At 40.0% G+C, this 13,164-nt stretch overlaps 1 non-coding gene across 1 annotated transcript; it reads right to left on the bottom strand.

The window, feature by feature from the left end:
* Positions 1-12,851: 12,851 nt before the first annotated feature.
* LOC111753646 (U6 spliceosomal RNA) lies at positions 12,852-12,958 on the bottom strand. Its single transcript, XR_002788434.1, has one exon. It is a non-coding gene; the product is annotated as a U6 spliceosomal RNA (small nuclear RNA).
* Between the last annotated feature and the right edge of the window lie 206 nt (positions 12,959-13,164).

Genomic DNA, 13,164 nt, shown 5'->3' with positions numbered 1-13,164 from the left:
ATTTGCACCTCCCTGGTCACCTGCTCTGGGAAGCTAAGGGAGCCTCTCTCGGTGTGCACCTGAGCGAGGGAGCGCAGGTTTCTCAAGGAGCTCTTAGCACCTGGTAACTGCGTGTGCCTTCTTTGCAGAACCTATTGTTCTACCATGTCTATCTTGTGCTTTTCTTCTCCTCTCCAAACCTCCTCATTACCTGTTTCTTCCCACTGTCCCAGCATCTCCTTTTCCACCAGGAGTTCTCCAGTGTGCAGGTTGGCCTTGCTGTCTCCACTTTCCGTTCTCCAGTTCAGGCCGCCGCTTTAAACCTTCAGCTCTTTTCCTACTTGGCTTGAGGCAACCAATAAAATGGAGACTTTCCATCCTTTTTGTGAGTTGTTCTGCTGCATGGCAGATTCTCCTTCCATCACTTAGATACAGACATTTGCCTGGGTTCACTCGTACCATTTGTAACTGCTGCTCTTACCCCTTACTGGGTCCTCATGCGTTCCTGTCCTTCTCTGCAGCCAGTGTTTCCAAGTTGGAGTATCCACATTCACTATCTGTCCTCAGGCTCCCTGTTAGTGTCTCATGCTCTGCTGGAGACTCCGCCTGTCACAGGTCGGGCTCTACAGAAGCAGCCACGAAGAATTAGGTATACAAAACAGTCACTGTGCAACACAGCCCCAAGGGGAGGAAGGCTTTGATGGAAGTGCTGGAGCATAGTGAGCTCCCACACAGCTACAGCGACCCCTCCTCTGCTCCCCTTCCCCTGCTCCCCCTCCTTAACTTAAGATCAGACCTCTGGGCTTCCTTGGTGGAATGGACAGAAATGTAATTAATTGATTGATTCATCTAAAGGGCAGCAGATGCCTATCACATGCTGAATTCTGTTCTTCACAAGGGAGCCCTCAGTTAACATTCTGCCCTGTAAATGAAATTGTATTTTAACACAGGATCAGACTCACAGTGTTTTCAGAGGCCATGGCTTCCTCTTCTACCTCTTCCCATGGACTCCACCATGTGGTTTCTTGCCTCATTCTCAGCAGGCTTCCTCCTCTGTGGCACCCTCTGCGGGACCAGTCCTGCTGTGGTGGGCCAGAACCTCAGTGAGACACACCTGGCCTGCTCATCTTCCCCACCCGCAGATTTCTAATGAGCCATGCATCCCCACCAGCATTTCCTTTCCTGACTGCACTTTACGGTCAGAGGGGAAACCTACTTATGAGCGAATTTCATGAGCAAGGTAGAGGAGTGTGGTTTTTCAGAGCCACTTTCTTCCTCCAAGCAATATTTTGCTCTCAAGCTTTGGTTCCTGTGTGGTCACAGGCATGCAGGTTGTGAGCATCTCATGGCAGAGGGAAGATGGAGGGTGCACAAACATTTGTGTCAGGTGTAAGGGACTCAGGAATTGTCAGAGGAGGTGAAGAACCTGACCGTAGATCCCACCACTTAGGGTATTGATTGCTTAACATGAACTTAACCTCGAAAGACCTGGTTTATACCAATTCTAGCTCTTCGAGTTGGAACTACACCTTCTAGCAACAACTTTGCTTCAGTCTTGTCAGCAAACGTTAGCTGCCTGTCTTCCTCCCAAAACAGCATTTGTCCATTTGGAACCAAGGAGCCCTTTCTATTGCTTTTGGTAAATTTTTATGGTTTCAGGATATTTTGTTGTGTGTTGCTGTCAGTTCCCTGGTTCCCCAGAAGCCAGACAGTTAAACCACTTTCTGTAGTGCTTTGCCATCGTTATTCTCTCTATCCCCACGCTTAAACTTTGTGCAAAGATCAGCCTTTTTCCCCTTGAAACATAGCAGAGACTTGTTGGAAGAGTTCCAGCAATTTTCCACCTTGGGGGCAGATAAATGTTAGTGAAGGTGACAACAATGGCAATATCTCTAAATCCCTTTGGTTACCTTCTTAGTAGTAATCATATGAGGTCACTAAAATTGTGATGTTATTGCTTCTGTCACGTACATGTGACAATGCTGAGTATTTACTTTTCTTTTGTGGCTTCACACAATTTATGAAAGCATCATTAACCTTCACCTTTTTGTCACTGATAAATTACCAAATGAGGAATTTTAGAATGATGAAAAGTTCACAGACACAGGCTTATCTCGGTACTGCTCACACATTCCTGCCCTCACACAGCATCCAGAACTGACAGACTCAGTGGCCTTCCAGAGGACTCCTGGCTGCCCAGAGCCCCTTGGTTACGCATCAATAGCTGATTGAAACAACGCCCTGGGATTCTGTACTCATGTAGTTCTGTCTCTGTCCTGCCCAAAGTGCTCTTAGAAGCATCACCATCACCCCCGTTTCACACACAGCGCTGTGAAGTTGCATGGATGCCTTATCATATAAATAAAACCTGATTCACGCTTCCTTTTAAACTCCAGAAGCAGGATTTATAAGATGTGATAGGCATTTTTTCTCTGTGGAATGAATTTTCTTTTTCACATTTCAAAATGTTATAAATGTCTCCAGCCGATTTGAATCCATATTGGCCTCTGTCAGATTAGATGATATTTCTCATTAGTTTTTGGTGTCAGCTGAGAGGCATTGTCCACCTATAACTGCCAAGGTAGATGGAGCTGTTACTGATTTTCCTATGACTCTCTCAGCATTTGCTTTTGCTTGTTGAGTGAAGATTAACTCTTACTCAACATTTATGAATTAAAACCTATAAATAAAAAATTAGTTAAGTGATAAAATCATCTTGTTAGTAAAGAATTAATCAAACAGAGCTTTGCTTTGTTCCAATAAGCTCAGATTTCTGGATGTGAGGAATAAAGTGGTAACTGGACATGAAAACACCAGGCGTTCTCCAGCGCAAACATCAGAGGCTGTTGACTAATACTTGTTATTTAAAGGATGAGGAATTACAGAGAGGCCCATTCCTCTGGAAGTTATTCACCAAGTAGCTTGACTATTATTATTCTCACGTTGGCTTGACTTTTACCTGTGTGTCACACAGTTCACCCCTTACCTTGTCCTTCACTTTGTTTCCCCTTTGTTGGTTATAAGCTTCTGGAAGGTAGGGCGATATCCACAACTTTTACTGTCCACCCCCCACCTTCAACACTGCTTTACACACAGGAAGCTAGGATCTAACAGAGGCTTAAAATTATTATCGGTCTTTCATTTCTCAGATGAATAGGCTCTCCATGGCTATGGAAATGGAAATCCTCTTGGCAGTGAGCATGCAAGTGTGATTCAAGAAGGGAAAGCTTGCGAGGTTGAGGGTGACCCGTCCGTCGTGACCGGGGCTGGAACTGGCTTCCTAGGTTGACCTCCAGTGCTGAGTGTGGCGTGCACTCAGATCTATAGGGTGACTGGGGTGCCAGGTGGGGATCTGTTTAGGAACACGTGACCCAGGGTCTGGCAGCCCTCACTAGCCCCAGGAATTGGCTTGGGATTGTGTCAAGCTCAGGCTTTGATGAAGAATTGGTAGTTTTGCCTTTGGTGTGGTAAGGAGCCCCGGGTGACTGGTCCTTGCCTAGCTTTCTTCTTAATCCTTGTCTTTCGGTGTCAGCTGTTTCAAGGCTCTTCCAGGCCAGCTGACATTCTGAAACAGTTTAAGCCAACCAAATGCCAAGAGACGTAACTGGGGCTTAATACCATGACCTATATTTGTATAGGAATTTTCCAGTGCTGTCCCTTTGTCAGTTGTATTTTATGGTTAACTGGCATGAAACGCTGCTGGGAGAAAAGTTTCATTCCTCCTCTATGGTAGAGTGGAGCCTGTATACCTCACTTCCAAATTCTGCGAGCGGTCGCTTTCTCTGTTTAAATATTTATACCTAAGTTTCTAAAGTAAATTAAACATCGATATACTCCAAGGCTGAGGATCTGTTTTAGAAGAACATTAATAAATGTGATGGTGAAAAATGAATTTAAACATTTTTGGTAGAAAAACTACTTACACTGTTTTCTTTTATTCAGCAGAATCAATTTTGGTTTGTTACAGTTTTAATGCCTGGAATGTAAGAATGAAATTCATTTCAGAAATGGGAAGCGACAGTCGAACACATACTGCCTTGCTTTCATTAGTTTGTCTCAATTCTACTCACTCTTAAAATATAGCATCCATGTTTTCCTCCCCTCTCCACTTTTAGAAATCTATACAACACCTGTTATTTTACTTTGTGGCATTTTTTAGACATACTCTATATCTTAATTTTACATTTAAAGGATAATTGTTGACTCCTATCCTTCCAGGGGTATCACCAAGTTGCACAACATGAGATAGGAATCATGGACTTTATTTTAGCAAAATAATTCAAATTTTAAATTAAGGAATGATGCCCAGAATCAAACATCTGGAGCTCCTGGAGCATCTGCAATGTGTTAGTCCACACGTGTTTTTCGCATGTGTTTGTCAACCCAGCTCTTGGAAAGGTAAAGTAGACAAGGCAGGATTTCTGCGCACAGATTGCTCAGAAAACTAAGTACAGATAAATGCTGGTGGGTGTAAGTTTAGAGGCATACAAGACCAACTGCACAGAGGCTAGCATGCCTTAACGAAAAACTGGAGGAAGAGAAACAGAACTGAAGATCAAAACCAGTGTATATTAGATAACCGTGCATTGGTATAAAAAAACAGCTAAGTTTATAAAGTTTTATTTTGCTTACAGTTTGAAGGCTTGCTTCTGCTGAGGGGCAAACTTAAGCTTCTCTAACCACCTTCTCAGGAAATTACAGAACCCAAACTTTCCTCGAGGCCAAATCCCTGTAGCAGTTAAGTTTATTTGTCAGCTTGACTGGATTGAGAGGCTCTGCAGGGGGAACGGGTCACAGGCACTGTGCTCTTCTGTGAGTTAATCCACCAGTGTTCCCAGCTGACTACTGGCAGCAGGTGGGGCCCAGGTGCAGGCGGTGGGCCCCTGGGTCCATATCTGTGGGTGCACCTCCCTCTGCCCCTGTTCCTCAGCTCTCTGCTTTCTGCCCCCATGAACTGATCAGCTTTGCACTGCTGTACCTTCTGTGATGTTTCTCCTTGAAGTAAACAGCCAAGGACTGCACATTTTTGAATATTTTTTTTCATATTTCCAAATATCTAGTATACAAATATCTAGTATTTGGTCCTTATTTATATTTTAAGAGCACCAATGTGACATTTACACATGTGTGTCACTTATGAGTATTGTGTCAAGGTTCACCTATTTACCTAGAAATATCTCAAATTTACCCTTCTTTATGGCAAAATAGTATTCTGTTATATAAAAAATCCCTTTTTGTTCCTTTAAGTTAAGAGTCAGGTGTTTTTGTCCTAGCAAGCTTACTAACACTCCAGCAACCTCAGCATCTCCCACCAGGGTCCATGTTCCAAAATTCCACCCCCACAACAGTACCAGCCTGGGGCTGAACCTTGCATCACAAGAGGGTCTTAGGTGCAGTCAAACTGGTTACAAGGCATAGCATGACACAGTTAAGCTTTTTCTTTTTAAGTTGCAACTGTTAAGGAAAACTTTGATAGTTGTCTTAGTTACTTTTCTTGTTGCTGAGACAAAATTAAAATTAAAGGACCCAAATTTAATGGAGGCAAGGTTAATTAGCTCACAGTTTGTAGAGGTTTCAGTCCATAGTTGGCTGGGCCCAAGGCAGGTGCTAGAGAGGAGAAGCAGATTATGGTGGGCAGAAGGTTACAAAGCAAGCACAGGACGTTTACATCAGCTTTCTGCCCTTGGAGCTCACCCAAGACACTCAGGGTGGGCAGAACTTACACTCTTAGCCCTGGTCCCCTTGATCCTAGCATTGCACCATGAATCTATCCCAGCATCACACACTCTAGATCCAGCCACCTCTGAAAAGCCCCACCTGTGAACACACGTGGCTTTGGGGAACATCCAGACACAAACAGTAACAATCATTTTGAGCCAGGAGGAAGGGTACAGGAACCCAGAGCAGAACCACCCACGTGGGTCATCTCCAGGTCATCAGAATTTCTTAATTCCAGAAATTTCTACAACATGGACTCAGGAACAGGGCTCAGGGCTCCAGGTGCTGTGTCCAGACCTTCAAGGCTGAGAACATAAGCAAGATACTGGCCTAGGTTACTGGTCCTCAGTTCCCAAGCATGATTGCCCAGTCCCCATATGCGAACTCAGGTGGCAGACAAGAGTCCAGCTCTTGCTGAACCTTAGAGACCCTGGTACTGCCCAGTGCTGGCTGAGGGCAGCAGGGATCTCCTGATAAACAAGGCATCACCACTGGGCTGTGCTGCTTCCCCTCAGGTGGGCCCTCCGATGCCTTGGTCTGCATTGCTTCATCCTTTTTCATCCTGGGCCTGTCCTGCTGGTCTGCACCCCTTCTGGGGCCTGCTGAGGGTGGACTGTGTCTGCCAAGCCAGGGGTCACAGCTGATGGCCTCTGGCCAATGGGGACCTCAGACTGATAGTAAAACAAGTACCCTGCAGAGAAAATTCAGGTGAAAGTCAGATTTGCTCCTAAAAAGTTCTTGTTTAAATTTATGTGGTGGTCACTATGGTCACCTGCGAGAAGCTGGACTAGCTTCCTAACATGGCTCTCTTTGTGACAGGGATTCAAGGGGATCTCTAGTCCCTCTGCTCTTTTGCCCTCTTCCTGTAACCCTGGCTGAAACATTGTCTGTGAGAGCATTTTTAATTTCTTGTCACTAAGCAAGCTTTTTTCTTCTGTCCTCACTGATTTTTCTCCCTTTGTAAATTCTTATTTACTCCTTAAAATTCTGTTCAAACATTACTCTCGTGGATAAGGTTTACTTGCTTTTTCACTTAGGGCTTTGACTCTGTCGTCTGTGTTATTTCTCCTGAGTACCTCAACACCATTTCTACAGAGAAATGGAAATTTGTGAGCCCAGTAAGTGGTCCCTCAGCTGTGTGTTTCTTTAGGAGAAGCACACTGTGTTGGTTATCAATTTGTTCCCATGTCTTTTGGTTGGTGAACAGCACGTGTGGACTAAACAAATACAGTTTTGAGTACATGGACACTGTTCTTGTGTGCAGCTCACAAACTGACGTTATCCAAGCAGTGGCAGCTGTTTAGTGGTCACAGTTAGTGGACGTCACGGAAGCTGTGTCCACTGGTCTTCTGTATACTGTGATGACCAGAAGAGAGATTATGGTTTTAAACCTGAGTGAGGTAGACACTGTGTCCCTTCCTGAACTAACAAGTGACAGGAGCCAGGCTCTGCCGTACATGTTATGCTTTGCCGTGTTTGGGGAAAAGTAGACTTTATTCTCACTCTCACTTGGACTCAATCACAGAGGTAAACATGTTTCCTAATAAAACCTACATAATCTCTGACACATGGACAGCTTTCTCACTTATCTAATGAAATGTGTGCTGACATTGGTTTCTCAATTCAGAATCTATGACAGAATTTAATGAACCACTAACGGTCTGCAGTTTTGATTATCTCACTAGCGTGTTCTCCATCAAATTCATGCTTAGAAGTACCCCTCTGCCTCATAGTGAACCTTAAAGTTACAATTGCTGTATTCCTGTAAGCCTAGAGAAAATTGGATCCTGTTTTTTTTTTTTTGTGTGTGTGTGTGTGTGTGTGAGTTGTCCTTGTTTTTTTTTTTTTAATTTAATTTAAAAGGAAAAAGAGAAAAAAAACAAATCAAAACAAAGCAGTGTAAGGGTACAAGTAATACAGAACTAAAAAAACAACAACAACAACAACAACAACAACAAAAAAAAAAAAAAACAGTAAGAAATTACCGGTTGATAGATTACATATTATCATCTTAGAGATAGTTGCTCAAATCACAGTATCAAAGCATACAAAGTGGACGCTCAAACAGTGAGACTGCAAACAGTTGTGTTCAATGATCCAACCAAAAACATTAATATGGTCAGCTATTTAACACCCCTAAACACTCTTGCTGTTGTGTCATTTAGAACTCTCTTTTTCCCCTCTCTTTTTTACAACAAAATTTACACATTTTGGGTTTTATTACTCCTTAGTTCTTATTACCTTTTTTTTTGGGGGGGGGGTAGAATAAAGTCAAATATGGCAAAACAAAGCTGTCAGTCAAACCAAGAATAGACATAGCACATGATGTAAAACAGAGTACAAGGTTACCAACAGTGATTATCAACAATGTCTCTTGTTTCCTTAAAAAGAATTGTCTATCTCATTATATATTATATAGTTGAACAAAACAGTATAGAAAAGACCAATAAAACTTAAGCATTGTAAACATTACAGGACTTCCAAAGGAGATAATAGTCAAACCAGAATGGGCATCTTAGTGAATCTTATTGCCTTCAAAGTAGTTGCCTAGACCCTCAAACTTGATACTATCATACAGAATGGAACAGAGTCTAATCAGTCAAAACAAAATAGTGGGAGTATTACAGGACTTCAAAACAATTTAATAGGAAATCAAAAAATTACTATTATATACCCTGCTAATTTTTTTTAATTTTTCCTCTTAATTAAAAAAAACAAAAAATAACTAAATAATTTTTTAATGAATAAGGCATAGATTAAGATAAAACAGGACATAACAATATAACAATACAGGTCAAAGCATGACTATTTCAGCAGCCTAGTGGTTCACCACCAAATAACCCTACTTAATGGTAGTTACCATAGTGTCTGTCTTTTTCCTTGAAATATTTGAATAAAACTTCATATACTATAGCTTCAAGTATTTCCCTATCAAGAAGCCCAGAATAAAGCCTTTGCAATTAATAAGTGAAAACTTTATAAGACTTCAAGGCCACATAATGGGGAATCATGATTATTACACATTTTTATATATTTGAATCATTACTTACATTAGGGAAACTATTCGGTATTCATACATGCAAGATTGATTTATTTCACTTATGAGTATGGTCTCAAGCTGCGCCCATTTATTGATAAGTATCTCAATGTGATCCTTCTTTATAGCTGAATAATACTCCATTGTATAGAAATACCAGAATTTTTTATCCATTCCACAGTTGTTGGACACTTGGGTTGTTTCCAATATCTGGTGATTACAAATTGTGCTGCTATAAACATAGGTGCACATATATCACTGTGGTATGATGCTTTCAGTTCTTCTGGGAATATGCCTAGGAGTGGAATAGCTGGAATAAATGGGACTTCCAATCCCAGCTTTTTGAGAAATCTCCAGACTGACCTCCACAAAGGCTGCACCAGACTACACTCCCACCAACAGAGTAGGAGAGTTCCCTTTTCCCCACAGCCTCTCCAACATTTGTTGTTGTTGGTTTTCTTGATCTTGGCCATTCTTTCAGGAGTGAGATGGTATCTCAGTGTGGTTTTAATTTGCATTTCTCTAATGACTAATGATGATGAACATTTTTCATGTATTTATGTGCCATTTGCATTTCTTCATCTGAGAAGTGCGTATTCATCTCAGATGCCCATTTTTGGATTGGATCTTTGAATTTTGGGGGTCTGAGTTTTTTTAATTCTTTATGTTTTAGACAAGAGTCCCTTGTCTGAGAGAGAGTTCACTAAAATATTTTCCCAGTTTGTGGATTTTCTTTTTACCATGCTGGAGATTTGTTTTGACATGCAGAAACTTTTTAATAAGAAGTGGTCCCAGCTATTGATTCTGGGAAGTATTTCCTGTGCGGTTTGAGTCCTGTTCATGAATTCTCTACCTACTCCTATGTCTTCAAGGTTTCTACCCAATTTGTCTTCCAATAGATTTAGTGTTTCTTTTTTAATATTCAGATCTTTGACCCATTTAGATTTTAATTTAGTACACGGTGATAGACATGGGTCTAGCTTTAGTTTTCGGCAAATGGAGAGCCAGTTTTTCCAGCACCATTTATTAAAGAGACTGTCATTCTTCCAGTGAACATGCTTGGCTCCTTTATCAAAGATAAGGTGGTTGAGTGTGTTTGTAGTTGTGGTTGTATCTTCTAATCTATTCCATTGATCTTCGGCTATGTTTTGATTCCAATACCATGTTGATTCTACTACTGTTGCTTTGTAGTATAACTTCAAGTCAGGGATTGCGATGCCTCCTTCTTTGTCTTTGCTGCTTAGAATTGCCTTTGCGATTCTAGGTCTCTTCTGGTTCCAGATGAAATTTAGGAGTGATTTCTCTAGATCTATAAGTTATGTTGTTGGTATTTTTATTGGGATTGCATTGAATCTGTATAACAGTTTTTGGAGAATGGCCATTTTCACAATGTTTGTTCTTCCTATCCATGAACAAGGGATCTCTTTCCATTTTCTGAGATCATCTTCAATTTCTTTTTTCAGTGTATTATAATTTTCACTGTATAAATCTTACACTTCTTTTGTAAGAGTAATTCCTAAATATTTCATTGTTTTGCTTGCTAATGTGAAGAGTGTAGTTTCCCTTATTTCCTTCTCGGTGATTTTGTTGTTCGTGTATAGGAATGCTATTGATTTCTGAGTAATGATTTTGTATCCAGCCACATTACTGAATTCATTTATTGTATCTAAGAGTCTTTCAATGGAGCTTAGGGGGTCTTCTATGTAGAGTACCATGTCATCTGCAAACAATGATAATTTAACTTCTTCTTTTCCTATCTTTACCCATTTTATTTCTCTCTCTTGCCTAATTGCTCTGGCTAGTACTTCCAGTACTCTATTAAATAGGAATGGTGATAAAGGACATCCTTGCCTTGTGCCTGATTTTAAAGTAAAGGCTTTCAATTTTTGGCCATTTAGTATGATGCTGGCTGTAGGTTTGTCATAAACGGCCATTATTATATTGAGGTAAAGACCATCTATTCCAATTTTCTGTAAAGTTCTTATCATGAATAAATGTTGGACCTTATCGAAGGCTTTTTCTGCATCTATAGAAATGATCATGTGATTCTTACTTTTGGCTTTATTGATATGGTGGATTACATTTATTGATTTACGTATGTTGAACCATCCTTGCATTCCTGGGATGAATCCCACTTGGTCATGGTGTATAATCTTGGCAAATATTTTATTGAGGATTTTTGCATCTGTGTTCATTAGGGAGATCGGTCTATAGTTCTCTATTTTAGTTGGGTCTTTCTCAGGTTTTGGTACTAGAGTAATATTTGCTTCCAGGATTGACTTAGGAAGGATTGCTTCCCTTTCAATTTCATTGAATAGTTCGAGGAGTGTCGGCATTAGGTCTTCTTTGTATTTCTTGTAGAATTCTGCAGTGAATCCATCTGGGCCTGGGCTCTTCTTTGTAGGTAAGGACTTAATTATATTTTCAATTTCATTAACAGAGATTGGGTTATTCAACAGTTTCACATCCTCCTGATGTAGCTTTGGTACTTCATATGTTTCTAAGAATCTGTCTATTTCTTCTGTGTTATCAAACTTTTGAGAGTAGAGCTTTTTGAAATAGGTGTTGATGATCTTCTGTATTTCTATTGAGTCTGTAGTGATTTCACCTTTTTTCATTTCTTATTGCAAGAATTTGAGCTTTTTCTTCCCTTTTTAAAATAAGGTTGGCTAGAGGCTTATCGATTTTATTTATTCTTTCAAAGAACCAACTCTTTGATTCGTTGATTCTTTGGATTGTTTTCTTAGTCTCTATTGCATTGATTTCTGCTCTGATTTTTATAATTTCCTCTCTTCTTTTAGCTTTGGGCTTGACTTGCTCTTCTTTTTTTAGCTGTCTGAGGTGTAGCATCCAGTTATTTATTTGTATTTGTTCTGTTTTCCTGATGTGGGAACTCAGTGCAATACATTTTCCTCTGAGGACAGCTTTCATTGCATCCCACAAATTCCAGTCAGTTGTATCTGCATTTTCATTTTCTTTTAGGTATTATTTAATTTCTTCTTTAATTTCTTCTGTGACCCACTGATTACTCAAGAGTGTGTTATTCAGTTTCCATGTGTTTGCGGGGTTTTTGCAGTATCTTTTATCATTAATTTCTAAATTCAGAGTGCTATGATCCGAAAACCTGCAAGGGATGATTTCAGCTCTTTTGCATTTGTTTAAATATGTTCTGTGAGCTAACATATGGTCTATTTTAAAGAACGATCCATGTACTGCTGAAAAGAATGTGTATTCTGATGTTGTTGGGTGGAACATTCTGTGTATGTCTATCAAATCCATTTGTCCACAGGTGTGATTTAGTTCTGTTTTTTTCTTTGCTCATTTTCTGTCTGTTTGATCTGTCCCTTGGTATCAATGGCGTATTGAGGTCCCCTGTTACAATTGTGTTACTGATCATTTGAGTTTTCATTTCTGTTAATAGTTGTTTTGTATAACTGGGTGCTCTGGAGTTTGGTACATATATATTTAAGATAGTTATCTCTTCCTCTTGGAGTTTCCCCCTTACAAGTATGTAGTGACCTTCTTTGTCCTTTATGGTCATTGTTGGTTTAAAGTTCACGTTGTCTGCAAACAGAATGGCTACTCCTGCCTTTTTTTTTTTTTTTTTTTTTTTTTTTTTTTTGATTCCTGCTGCATGAAGTATTGTTTTCCATCCTTTGTCTTTCAATCTGTGAGTATCCTTCTGGGTTAGATGGGTTTCCTGTAAACAGCATATGGTTGGATTTTGTTTCTTGATCCATTCTGCTAGTCTGTTTCTTTTGATTGGTGCATTGAGACCATTTACATTAATGATTATTACTGTTAAATGCTGGTTTATTGTTGACATGTTATCTCTCTGCTGTTGCATCTTTGTCTTTCTGTTCTGTTTAATTATCTGCTTTGCTTAGTGGTTTTTTCCTTTGTGTATCTAAACTGATTTTCAATAATTTTTGCAGGGTTGGTTTGGTGTTCATGAAGTTCTTCATCTGTTCTTTGTCATGAAAGTATCATATTTCCCCATCAATTTTGAATGATAGTTTTGCAGGATACATCAGTCTAGGTTGCAAATCATTTTGCTTTAGGAGCTGGAATACTTCACTCCATGCTCTTCTTGACTTTATTTTTTGTGCTGAGAAGTAAAAATATGGAACGCTGCACAAATTTGCATGTCATCCTTGCGCAGGGGCCATGCTAATCCTCTCTGTATCGTTCCAATTTTAGTATATGTGCTGCCGAAGCAAGCACGTGTGTTGTCCTTGTAGCAGCTATGTCAGCGAAGCTCCTGGCTTTGTTTTATATTGGTGTTCTTCATTCATATCCACTAAATTTGTTTATTTATTAGTCAACAATAACATCTGTTATTTGAAGGTGTGATTTTTGATGAAGTTTGAGTTTTAAGATTTCAAAGTTTATTTATTTACATTTATTTATAAAGGTAAAATCGCCTGCTT

This window comes from Cavia porcellus, unplaced genomic scaffold (assembly GCF_034190915.1).
Source record: "Cavia porcellus strain 051 isolate PalLab524CR breed Dunkin Hartley unplaced genomic scaffold, mCavPor4.1 scaffold_14, whole genome shotgun sequence".
In the NCBI taxonomy this organism is placed as follows: Eukaryota; Metazoa; Chordata; class Mammalia; order Rodentia; family Caviidae; genus Cavia; species Cavia porcellus.
The sequence above is the reverse complement of the archived record's forward strand: the minus strand, read 5'-3'. Positions and strand labels throughout refer to the sequence as shown.